This window comes from Pristiophorus japonicus, chromosome 2 (assembly GCF_044704955.1).
Source record: "Pristiophorus japonicus isolate sPriJap1 chromosome 2, sPriJap1.hap1, whole genome shotgun sequence".
NCBI lineage: Eukaryota > Metazoa > Chordata > Chondrichthyes > Pristiophoridae > Pristiophorus > Pristiophorus japonicus.
In genome coordinates, this window is record NC_091978.1 from 83,956,028 (window position 1) to 83,969,803 (window position 13,776).

A 13,776-nucleotide genomic window follows, 5' to 3' on the forward strand; every position below is an offset into this window, starting at 1 on the left:
GAAATGGTTTGGGGAGTCAGGAGGTGAGACACTCGCCGCAGAATACCCAGCCTCTGACCTGCTCTTGTTGCCATATTTACATGGCTGGTCCAGTTAAGTTTCTGGTCGATGGTGTCCCCCAGGATGTTGATGGTGGGAGATTTGGAGATGGTATTGCCACTGAATGTAAAGGGGCAGTGGTTAGACTCTCGCTTGTAACTTGCCACTTATCAGCCCAAGCCTGAATGTCGTCCAGGTCTTGTTGCATGTAGGCCTGGACTGCTTTATTATCTGAGGAGTAGCAAATGGAACTGAACACTGTGCAGTCATCAGCGAACATCCCCACTTCTGACCTTATGATGGAGGGAAGGTCATTGATGAAGCAGCTGAAGATGGTTGGGCCGAGGACACTGCCCTGAGGAACTCCTGCAGCAATGTGATGATTGACCTCCAACCACCACAACCATCTTCCTTTGTGCAAGGTATGATGCCAGCCAGCGGAGAGTTTTCCTCCTGATTTCCATTGACTTCAAATTTACTAAGGGCTCCCTGATGCCACACTCGGTCAAATGCAGCCTTGATGTTAAGGGCAGTCACTCTCACCTCGCCTCTGGAATTCAGCTCTTTTGGACCAAGGCTGCAGGTGGTCTTGGCGCAACCCAACTGGGCATCGGTGAGCAGGTTATTGGTGAGTAAGTGCCGCTTGATAGCACTGTCGATGACACCTTCCATCACTTTGCTGATAATTGAGTGCAGACTGATGGGATGATAATTGGGCGGATTGGATTTGTCCTGCTTTTTGTGGACCGGACATGTCTGGGCAGTTTTCCACATTGTCGGATAGATGCCATGTGTTGTAGCTGTACTGGAACAGCTTGACTAGAGGTGCAACTAGTTCTGGAGTGCAAGTCTTCAGCACGACAGCCGGGATGTTGCCGGGGCCCATAGCCTTTGCCCGTATCCAGTGCGCTCAGCTGTTTCTTGATATCACGTGGAGTGAATCGAATTGATTCAAGACTGGCTTTTGTACTGGTGGGGACCTCAGGAGGATGCCGATATGGATCATTCACTCGGCACTTCCGGCTGAAGACTTACCTTTACTTATTTTTAAAGCAAGGGTTTCAATTTGTATCTAAATGACACAACACAAAAAACCCGGTTTTATACTGTTGCACAAGTGGTACGAGAGTAGCACTGGAGAATTTGATATATTTGATCATAAGCGAATGGGCCAAGGTTTGGCAGATGGAATACAATATCGGAAAATGTGAGGTCATCCACCTTGGGAAAAAAAAACAGTAAAAGGGAATATTATTTGAATGGGGAGAAATTACAACATGCTGCGGTGCAGAGGGACCTGGGGGTCCTTGTGCATGAACCCAAAAAGTTAGTTTGCAGGTGCAGCAGGTAATCAGGAAGGCGAATGGAATGTTGGCCTTCATTGTGAGAGGGATGGAGTACAAAAGCAGGGAGGTCCTGCTGCAACTGTATAGGGTATTAGTGAGGCCGCACCTGGAGTACTGCTTGCAGTTTTGGTCACCTTACTTAAGGAAGGATATACTAGCTTTGGAGGGGGTACAGAGACGATTCACGAGGCTGATTCCGGAGATGAGAGGGTTACCTTATGATGATAGATTGAGTAGACTGGGTCTTTACTCGTTGGAGTTCAGAAGGATGAGGGGTGATCTTACAGAAACATTTAAAATAATGAAAGGGATAGACAAGATAGAAGCAGAGAGGTTGTTTCCACTGGTCGGGGTGACTAGAACTAGGGGGCACAGCCTCAAAATACGGGGGAGCCAATTTAAAACCAAGTTGAGAAGGAATTTCTTCTCCCAGAGGGTTGTGAATCTGTGGAATTCTCTGTCAAGGAAGCAGTTGAGGCTAGCTCATTGAATGTATTCAAGTCACAGATAGATAGATTTTTAACCAATAAGGGAATTAAGGGTTACGGGGAGCGGGCAGGTAAGTAGAGCTGAGTCCACGGCCAGATCAGCCATGATCTTGTTGAATGAGGGAGCAGGCTCGAGGGGCTAGATGGCCTACTCCTGTACCTAATTCTTATGTTCTTATGAATACCGGAACAAAACAGCAAAGAACAGTAAAATCAATGGCAAATTAGAACCACAAAGTAATATGCTCAGCTGAAAATGAATATAATGAGAATAAATCTCTGGATACGTCCTGCAAAAAAGAAAAGGGGGAAAAAAGAATATGAGAGTAAGCTTGCAGGAAACATAAAAACTGACTGCAAAAGCTTCTATAGATATGTGAAAAGAAAAAGAAAAAGACAAGTGTAGGTCCCTTACAGTCAGAATCAGGTGAATTTATAATGGGGAACAAAGAAATGGCAGACCAATTGAACAAATACTTTGGTTCTATCTTCACGAAGGATGACACAAATAAACTTCCGGAAATACTAGGGGACCGAGGGTCTAGCGAGAAGGAGAAACGAAAGGGAATCCTTATTAGTCAGCAAATTGTGTTAGGGAAATTGATGGGATTGAAGGCTGATAAATCCCCAGGGCCTGATAGTCTGCATCCCAGAGTACTTAAGGAAGTGGCCCTAGAAATAATGGATGCATTGGTGGTCATTTTCCAACATTCTATGGACTCTGGATCAGTTCCTATGGACTGGAGAGTAGCTAATGTAACACCACTTTTTAAAAAAGGAGGGAAAGAGAAAACAGGAAATTATAGACCGGTTAGCCTGACATCGGTGGTGGGGAAACTGTTGGAATCAATTATTGAAGATGTAATAGCAGCACATTTGGAAAGCAATGACAGGATCAGTCCAAGTCAGCATGGATTTATGAAAGAGAAATCATGCTTGACAAATCTTCTAGAAGTTTTTGAGGATATAACTAGTAGAGTGGACAAGGGAAGCTAGTGGATGTGGTGTATTTAGACTTTCAAAAGGCTTTTGACAAGGTCCCACACAAGAGATTAGTGTGCAAAATTAGAGCACATGGTATTGGGGGTAATGTACTGACATGGATAGAGAACTGGTTGGCAGACAGGAAGCCAAGAGTAGGAATAAACGGGTCCTTTTCAGAATGGCAAGCAGTGACTAGTGGGGTACTGCAAGGTTCAGTGCTGGGACCCCAGTTATTTACAATATACATTAATGATTTAGACGAAGGAATTGAATGTAATATCTCCAAGTTTGCAGATGACACTAAGCTGGGTGGCAGTGAGCGCTATAAGGAGGATGCTAAGAGGTTGCAGGGTGACTTGGACAGGTTAAGTGAGTGGGCAAATGCATGGCAGATGCGGTATAATGTAGGTAAATGTGAGGTTATCCACTTTGGTGGTAAAAACAGGAAGGCAGATTATTATCTGAATGGTGATAGATTAGGAAAAGGGGAGGTGCAACGAGACCTGGGTGTCATGGTACATCAGTCATTGAAAGTTGGCATACAGGTACAGCAGGCGGTGAAGAAGGCAAATGGCGCGTTGGCCTTCATAGCGAGAGGATTTGAGTATAGGAGCAGGCAGGGGTGGGGGGGGGGGGGGGTGCTTACTGCAGTTGTACAGGGCCTTGGTGAGGCCACACCTTGAATATTGTGTACGGTTTTGGTCTGTACTGAGGAAGGACATTCTTGCTATTGAGGGAGTGCAGCGAAGGTTCACCAGACTGATTCCTGGGATGACAAGACTGACATATGAAGAAAGACTGGATCGACTAGGCTTATATTCAATGGAATTTAGAAGAATGAGAGGGGATCTCATAGAAACATATAAAATTCTGACAGGGCTGGACAGGTTAGATGCAGGAAGAATGTTTCCGATGTTGGGGAAGTCCAGAACCAGGGGTCACAGTCTAAAGGTAAGGGGTAAGCCATTTAGGATCGAGATGAGGAGAGTTGTGAGCATGTGGAATTCTCTACCACAGAAAGTTGTTGAGGCCAGTTTGTTAAATATATTCAAAAGGGAGTTAGATGTCGCCCTTACAGCTAAAGGGATCGAGGGGTATGGAGAGAAAGTAGGAATGGAGTACTGAAGTTGCATGATCAGCCATGATCATATTGAATGGTGATGCAGGCTCGAAGGGCCGAATGGCCTACTCCTGCACCTATTTTCTATGTTTCTATCCTTCCTTTTAGAAACAATGAGCGAGAAGTTTCTTCAAGAGGAGTAGAAAAATGATGAATTTTGTGCCCTGAATTTCTAAGTTTGTTTCTTTGATGAAAATGCAAATTACAGTCGACTGGTTGGTGAATTGCCGACTGAAACTGTATGTATTGTAAAGCATAAATATTGATGGATGTAATTTTATCGTTCCATTTAATTTTGAATACACAAAGGAGCCGAAATTGCCCCTTTTTTGTGTCCCGTTAGAGCCGCCAGTAGGCGCTAACTGACCCGGGCTCGGAAGGTTACCGCCCTCAGACAGGGTGCGAGGCAATTATGGACTCAAAGTTTGATGTATGCATGACAAAAAAGTGACGTTTTAACGTTATTTCAATGGACACGCATGCGCAGTACAGCTCCAGCTTGGCAATCGGCCATTTTTAAAGAGCCAGTTGCGTGAGAAGGAGTGATGTATGAGAGCATTGGAAAAATCGGATCTGCAGCAATGCAAGATGCAACACGGTGCAAGGAGCAAGAATTTCTTGCAGGATGAAGTGGAGACATGAGTTATTGTGATTCAGACCAGATAGTAGGAGCTGAACACCAGCTGAGGTCACATAAAAGTTCCATCCAAAGAAATAAAGAAACGCTGGAGGCTTGTGTAAAAAGAAGTGGCAGGACCTTGGTCAGGTAGTTAGTGTAAGTAATATTTTAATTTATTCAATGGAATTGCAATTGTAAATGTGACTAGCTGTATATGTCCCACCCAGCAGAAAGATGCCCTCTCTAAAAAGTTGCATTTTCATCTTTGCAGAGGAAGATGGCACATAATAAAAGGGAAAGAACTCGAACAGGAGGAGGCCCGGCAAATCTGCACCCACTGACACCCCTGGAAGAGAGAGTCGCTGCTTTGATGGGTTCTGCCTGGAGAAAAGCAACCACCACTGCACAAGCTGGGCTCACACTCGAGGGAGAGGGTAAGTCCTGCAAATTCCACAGTCTGGCTTTGCTAAATGTTAAGTACTGCACGGGCTAGCCATGCTTGGATGAAGCCCCCACTGTTTTACTGACTTTGGTGGAGGTGCAGATACCGCCCATTGAGATGCCAGCCCCTTCTATAACTAGTGGTTTGAGTGTTGTGGGACATTCCATGGTTCCCTAACTTCCGAGGCTGCGAGTTGCAGTGGTGTGGTGCAGTGAGCCACACCTAGGGCCCCACCTTCTGAGGCTATGTGTTCCAGTGGTGCAGTGCAGCAAGGCACACCCAAGGTCCCACCTTCTGAGGCTGTGTAGGGAGGAGGGGAAGGAGAGCTCGACTGCGCTCTCCTGAGGTGCAGGATCTAACAGATGTGATTCAGATGATGGCAATGAGTGGGGAGAGCACTGACCTTACGCGATCACTCCTGGACATCATCAGTGGGGTGGGTGATGAGGTAGCGGGACTGTCAGGAGAAGTAACAGCAATCTCTTGAGAAATGGGAACAATGTCCGGGACCATGAGTGAGGGAATGTCACAGGTAGCTGATGCGCTGTCAGTGAACATCAGGGAGGGAATGTCAGAGATGGTGCAAACACTACACTGAACATGAGGGAGGGAGTGTCACAGGTAGTCGAGACAGCTTTGCTCAACATGAGGGAGGCAATGTTACAGGTCATTGAGACACTGTCAGGATGCATGAGGGATGGCATGTTGGAGTTAGCTACTGCTATAAGGGAACACGCCCAGACCCCCGCGCCCATTGACAGAATCAACTGCCACTCCCACTCCAATCCCCACACCAGCCCCTGAAGAGCCCCAAGCTGGGCCCTCCACATTGCCTAGTGCTACCCACCCGCCTCCGTCAACAGGTGCGCACTACCCAAGATCTTAGAAAGAATAAGCTTGGTACTAACCCCAGAAACACTGCACCACCGCCTGCGGGCAGGGCTGGTGGAGTCACCAAGAACAAGCGTGGCAGGTGGTTTTAGAATAAGGTGGAGGAGAGATGGGTGCAGCCTTTCTTTGCTGCTGCTGTTATTATTATTGTTACTGTTGTTCTCAAATTAACAGATTTTTGTAAGTTATGTAAATTTACAAGTTTAATAGTTAGTAAGTGATCTTAAAGTTTGTCAGTGATCGTAACTGAAAACTTTAAAGTTTGATGCAAGAATAATTTTATTAAAGTTAAGTACAAAGAATGGTTTGTTAAACTTTTGAATAAAATATATTTTACATTAAATCTGAATCATTTTCATTATTTGTTCCATTATTAACACAGCAGGCAGGACAGATTCTTTGTTCTCTCTCCCCAAGGTCTGCATAGATGGACCACACCCGGGTCTTGTGAGTTCTCCTCCCCCCACCCAACCCCCAACTCATTGTAGTCTTATGACTTCTCCCCCAAACTCATTGCAGTCTTGTGCCTCAGTGTCCCTAACAGCACTGTGGGAGTATCTTCACCACATGGACTGCAGCGGTTCAAGAAGGCGGCTCATCATCACTTTCTCAAGGGCAGTAAGGATGGGCAATAAATGTTGGCCTTGCCAGTGACACCCACATCCCAGGAATGAATAAAAAGTGAATTAAATAAACAGATAGAAATATGAGAGATAAAAGAGACAGAAAGAAAAAGTAAAAAATATACATAATTTTTATTACATCTCCAACAATAATTATATCTCCAACAATAATAAAAAATGTTCACACTTGGAAAATTTCATTTTAGTGCCAGAGAGGTTGTTTGGTCGTAATTATTACACCATTAAAAATCTACTTACAAGCCCTAAATTTTTCTGGCGTGTTTACTGGGTAACATGGGGTAAATACCACAAATTTATAGCCTTACATGTATTTCAATGGCGAGTCGATCGGCGAGGTACTGGCGTAGCGCAGTTTGTGGAGGAGCAGGCTAAATCAGACTGCATCTTCCCGATTTCTGCATTTAACTGCGCATGTGCGACACCAGAAGTTGCTGTCCAATTTATTCCATAATAATAGTGAGCGAAGATAGCCTCATCATTATTCCTATCCCAAAATCCAGGCCAATATATTTGGATTACCAAAAGGCCTTCGATAAGGTACCGTAGACTCATGACTAAGATCAGAACACCTGACAAGTAGCAGAATGGATAGCAAGCTGGCTACAAAACAGAAAACAGAGTAGGGGTCAAAGGTAGTTACTCAGACTGGCAAAATGTAGGAAGTGGTGTTCCACAGGGATCACTGCTCGGACCATTGTTGTTCATCATTTACATAAATGATTTGGACTCCGGAATCGGAAGTAAAATTTCAACATTTGATGATGACAGCAAATTGGGGGGGGGCGGTGTAGTTAATATAGAGGAGGACTGTGACAAGATATAGGAAGACATTAATAAACTTGCAGAATGGGCACGTAATTGGCAAATGAACTTCAATATAGAAAAGTGTGAGGTGGTACATATTGGTGGGAAGAATAAGGAGGCCACATACTCCTTGAAAATAATTGTCTAAATGGGGTAGAGGAACAGAGGGAACAGATATACAATCACTAAAAGTAATGATGCAGGTAAACAAGGTCATAAAAAAGCAAAAAGCACTGGCGCTCATTTCTTGAGGGATAGAATTGAAAAGAAGTTATGTTGAACTTATATAGAACCATGGTTAGACCACTCTTAGACTACTGTGAAAGATTCTTGTCTCCATATTATAAGAAGGATATAGAGGCATTGCAGAAGGTGCAAAAAAGATTTACAAGAATGATACCAGAACGGAGAGGTTACACCTATCAGGAAAGATTGAATAAGCAAGGCTCTGTTCTCTAGAAACGGAGGAGTGATCTGATAGCGATCTTTAAGATTATGAAAGGATTTGATAGGGTAGACGTAAAGAAGATGTTTCCACTTGTGGGAGAGACCAGAACTAGGTGCCATAAATATAAGATGGTCACTAATAAATCCTATAGGTTTTCCCAGAGGTTAGAATGAGGAACTCATTACCACAAGGAGTATTTGAGGCGACTAGCATAGATGCATTTAAGGGGAATCTAGATAAACATGAGGGAGAAAGGAATAGCAGATGGTATTAGATGAAGAAGGGTGGGAGGAAACAATGGCCTGGACCTGTTGGGCCAAATGGCCTGTTTTTATGCTCTGAATACCATGTAATACTACTATATAATTTCTTCTCTTGGGTACTTTGCTCTTCCTAATCCCTACCTCAACCCATCATTACTCCTCTGCCTTCCTACTCTCCTGCCGATATCCCAGGTTTGAATCCCCCTTGGATAAGGCCACAGCTTTTGTATGCCACACTCTGCATTCTCCAGAAGGCCAACCAAGACTCCCATTGCTGCCTCCTCATGTGCAGCATGCTCAACTGCTCCACCAATTCTCTGGCCGACCTTCCCACCTAGGGAGCCTGCAGCAGACTACTTTTGCCAACCTCCATCCTGTCCCGATAAGCCCATCGACCATTGCCCCACTGTCTCTGCCAGCGATCAACAAACACCGCTCCTCTCTCTGCATTTCCCATCAGAATGTCTGTTCACTTGCTCACAGGAGCTGTGGCCTTATCCAAGGGGGATTCAAACCTGGGATGTCTGTTCACTTGCGAACTAGGTCCTTGCCATCTACTACCTTATTGTGGATGATTGCACTGACCCCTATCTAATCGTACAGAATGTCCAGCAATCGTTTCTCTTCCCGCCCTGCACCATTACATCCGAAGTTCCCCCAAGAATTTTTCCTTGGCACCCTCCCCTCCTCATCTGCATGCAAAGGGGTCAGGTTCTGCATGTATGCTAACAACACCCAGCTCTGCCCTCCACCACCTCTGTATTGTCAGACTGCTTGTGCAACATCCAGTCGTGGATGAGCTTCAATTTCCTCCAGTTAAACATTGGAAAGATCAAAGCCATCTTCTTCGATCCTCACCATAAAATTTGTACCCTGGCCACTGATTCCATTACGCTCCCCAGCCAGTTTTCACAACCTTGGTATACTATCTGACCCCGAGCTGAACTTCAGATCTCAGATTCTCGCCATCACAAAGACCACCTACTTCCACATACCGTCTCCACCCTTGACGCAGCTCACTTGCCGAAATACTATTTCATGCCTTTGTCATCTTCAGAATCGATTATTCTAATGCTTTCCTGGTGTGCCTCTCATCCTGTACCCTCCATAAACTATAGTTCCTTCAAAGCTCTGTATCCTCTCCCATGCACACATCACCACTGTGCCGACTAGCCTACATTGGCTCTTGGTCAATACCTCACATTTAAAATTCTTATCCTCCTATTTAAATCCCTTCATGGCCTTGCCCCTTCCTATCTGTAACTTTTAGTACATCTCTCGCCTCATATGCATGCCTAACTCCCTTCATCCAATCATTGATAGCCATGCCTTCAGTCATCGCGACCCTGCGCTCTGGAATTCACTTCCTAAACCTCGCTGATTCTCCCTTTCTTCCTTTAAGACCTTCCATAAAGCTCATCTCCTTGACCATACTTTTAGTCACCCTGGTAATAACTCTTAAATGATTAAACTTTCCTTCCAGGCCAGTCAAGGCTCTGGCTACAACTGCAGTGCAGAAGAAACTGGGTCGATTTTTGTCTGATTAAGTTTCTGTGAAGCACCTTGGAATGTTTTTCTATGTTAAAAGCATTCTATAAATGCAAGTTGTTGTTGATATTGCAAACACTATGTGAAGAACTTCCTGACATCTGTCCTAAATGTGCCTTTCACCAGTTTGAACTTGTGTGCCCTTGTTCTCCATTCATGGCATACCTTGGAAACAGTACTTTAAATTAACCTTTTTAGATCATTTACTATCTTATTCATCTATAAGGTCCCCTTTGATTTGTCTCCTTTCAAAGCTGAAAATCCCAGGTTTCTCCAGCTTTCCTCATACTTCAATCTTCTGACATTAGGGACCAGTCTTAACACAAGACAACCCTCCGTAAATCACGATCAACTCATAATGAAGCGTTAACACAGTTATTTGTATCAGAGCTGGGTGGGTTCATGAATTTTGCATTTCCATTTCGGTATACAAATGTTGCTAAAGTAGCATAATTCTCTTAATTAGCATAAACCTTTGAGAGCTCCGAGCTTTAATGTATGTATATGCAAGTTTATTCCCCATGAACTAAGCATTTAGCTATTAAACATTTCAAATGCTCTCTCTAGAACATACTAAATAATTCATGAATTCGCAGAGCTCTCAATGCTGCTTTTAGTGAGATTCAAAAACAGCAGCATATGCACTTGAACACTGTTCAATCCATTATTTTATTCTGAAATTAAGTTATGGCTGCATAACTATCATCAATTTTCATTTTTATAATCACTTAAACTAGTGAAAAATTCCTGGCCTTCATCAAACAATTTTAGCTCTACTCCTGTACTAATCACCCTACAAGTATTTTTATGAACATCAAGTAGTTTTGCATGGATGATTCCCGCAGTACAGATTTTTCCAGTTCAGTTCTTCCTACCTAACTGCGTATCAGATGGCTCCATAAACCATTTATTGGAATATAAATTTTAAACTAGTTTTTACCTACTGATGGTCATTAAACAATCCAAAGAACCATGCAGCAGCAACCAGAACTTAATTCATTACTAATCTGCATAGGTTTTTCAAAATTATATTGCTCTAGCAACTGTGGTAGTATTAGTCATACTTTCACCTTATGAGGTCATAAATTATTCAGCTGGGGAGACTAGGACTACTCTCTCACCGGTCTCTCAGTCCTCACAACTCAGTCTATTTCTCACAGTCTTGACAGCTAGAATGCTTGGATGGTGTCATCTTGGCCCAAAGGCAACTTGTTTGAGTTACTTGAAGTGTACGTTTTTAGCTCAGTGACCCGATATCAATCCTGGGCAATAGCGATGATAGCAAGATCAAGCTCAAGATAATGTGGACTAAATACTAATATCCAGGTACACATATATGAAAAGAATCTCAAGGATTGAAAGAAGAGCTGAAAATAATCAGCAGCGTTTTTAATATCAGCTCAGTTGAGGGCAAGGGGAATATCTTTCAGATACTCTTACATTACCAGGTGCTAAAGGGTCTCACGTGGCTGGTGGAAACTCAAATTTAAGCTACCAGGTTTACTATGCGTGGATGCTAGGAAAACCTGGTTAAAAAGGGTTGTCCCAGTGCTTGGCCATTAAACGCAATACAAAAACAGTTACAGATCTAGAACAATGTGGGTCTATGATTCTGCCATCGCGTTAAAGATATGGTTTTAGCATGGTAAATAGGGAAAGTCAGTCTTGTTCATTTTTTGTATTTTGATGCTTTGCAATGCAACATAAGATTGATGACTTTGACATTAATGAAATAGAGATCCTCGAAATAGCTGTGAGATTTAAGTTAAAACAATCCACAAGGATGAAACATAGAAAATAGGTGCAGGAGTAGGCCATTCGGTCCTTCGAGCCTGCATCACGATTCGATAAGATCATGGCTGATCATTCCCTCAGTACCCCTTTCCTGCTTTCTCTCCGTACCCCTTGATCCCTTTAGACATAAGGGTCACATCTAACTCCCTCTTGAATATATCCAATGAACTGGCATCAACAACTCTCTGTGGCAGGGAATTCCACAGGTTAACAACTCTCTGAGTGAAGAAGTTTCTCCTCATCTCAGACCTAAATGGCCTACCCCTTATCCTAAGACTGTGTCCCCTGGTTCTGGACTTCCCCAACAACGGGAACAATCTACCCGCATCTAACCTGCCCCGTCCTGTCAGAATCTTGATTGTTTCTATGAGATCCCCTCTCATCCTTCTAAACTCCAATGCATAAAGGCCCAGTTGATCCAGTCCCTCCTCATATGTCAGTCCGGCCATCCCGGGAATCAGTCTGGTGAACCTTCGCTGCACTCCCTCAATAGCAAGAAAGTCCTTCCTCAGATTAGGAGACCAAAACTGAACACAATATTTCAGGTGAGGCCTCACCAAGGCCCTGTACAACTGCAGTAAGACCTCCCTGCTCCTATACTCAAAACCCCTAGCTATGAAGGCCAACATACCATTTGCCTTCTTCACCACCTGCTGTACCTGCATGCCAAATTTCAATGACTGATGTACCATGACACCCAGGTCTCATTGCACCTCCCCTTTTCCTAATCTGCCGCCATTCAGATAATATTCTGCCTTTGTGTTTTTGCCCCCAAAGTGGATAACCTCACATTTATCCACATTATACTGCATCAGCCATGCATTTTCCCACTCACCTAACCTGTCTAAGTCACCCTGCAGCCTCTTAGCGTCCCCCCCACAACTCACACCGCCACCCAGTTTAGTGTCATCTGCAAACTTGGAGATATTACACTCAATTCCTTCATCCAAATCATTGATGTATATTGTAAAGAACTGGGGTCCCAGCACTGAGCCCTGCGGCACTCCACTAGTCACTGGCAGTCATTCTGAAAAGGACCCGTTTATCCTGACACTCTGCTTCCTGTCTGCCAACCAGTTCTCTATCCACGTCAGTATATTACCCCCAATACCATGTGCTTTGATTTTGCACACCAATCTCTTATGTGGGACCTTGTCAAAAGCCTTTTGAAAGTCCAAATACACCACATCCACTGGTTTTCCCTTGTCCACTCTACTCGTTACATCCTCAAAAAATTCCAGAAGATTTGTCAAGCATGATTTCCCTTTCATAAATCCATGCTGATTTGGACCGATCCCGTCACTGCTTTCCAAATGCGCTGCTATTTCATCCTTAATAATTGATTCCAACATTTTCCCCACCACTGATGTCAGGCTATCCGGTCTATAATTACCTGCTTTCTCTCTCCCTCCCTTTTTAAAAAGTGGTCTTACATTAGCTACCCTGCAGTCCATAGGAACTGATCCCGAGTCGATAGACTGTTGGAAAATGATCATCAATGCATCCATTATTTCTAGGGCCACTTCCTTAAGTACTCTGGGATGCAGACTATCAGGCCCTGGGGATTTATCAGTCTGCAATCCCATCAATTTCCCTAACACAATTGCCCGCCTAATAAGGATATCCTTCAGTTCTGCCTGCTCACTAGACCCTCGGTCCCCTAATACATCCGGAAGGTTATTTGTCTCTTCCTTCGTGAAGACAGAACCAAAGTATTTGTTCAATTGATCTGCCATTTCTTTGTTCCCCATTATAAATTCACCAGAATCCGACTGCAAGGGACCTATGTTTGTCTTCACTAATCTTTCTCTTCACATATCTATAGAAGCTTTTGCAGTCAGTTTTTATGTTCCCGGCAAGCTTCTTCTCGTACTCTATTTTTCCCCTCTTCATTAAACCCTTTGTCCGTCTCTGCTGAATTCTAAATTTCTCCCAGTCCTCAGGTTTTCTGCTTTTTCTGGCCAATTTATATGCCTCTTCCTTGGATTTAACACTACCCTTAATTTCCCTTGTTGCCACAGTTGAGCCACCTTCCCTGTTTTATTTTTACTCCAGACAGGGATGTACAATTGCTGACGTTCATCCATGTGATCTTTAAATGTTTGCCATTGCCTATCCACCGTCAACCCTTTAAGTATCATTTGCCAGTCTATTCTAGCTAATTCATGCCTCAAACCATCGAAGTTACCTTTCCTTAAGTTCAGGACCCTAGTTTCTGAATTAACTGTGTCACTCTCCATCCTAATAAACAATTCTACCATGTTATGGTCACTCTTCCCCAAGGGGTCTCGCACAAAAGATTGCTAATTAGTCCTTTCTCATTACACATTACCCAGTCTAGGATGG

At 43.8% G+C, this 13,776-nt stretch overlaps 1 protein-coding gene across 3 annotated transcripts in view; it reads right to left on the bottom strand.

Annotated features, from left to right (window-relative positions):
- The window catches only part of kiaa1328 (KIAA1328 ortholog), a 358,800-nt gene that overhangs the window by 20,182 nt on the left and 324,842 nt on the right, over positions 1-13,776 (bottom strand). The window lies entirely within an intron of this gene.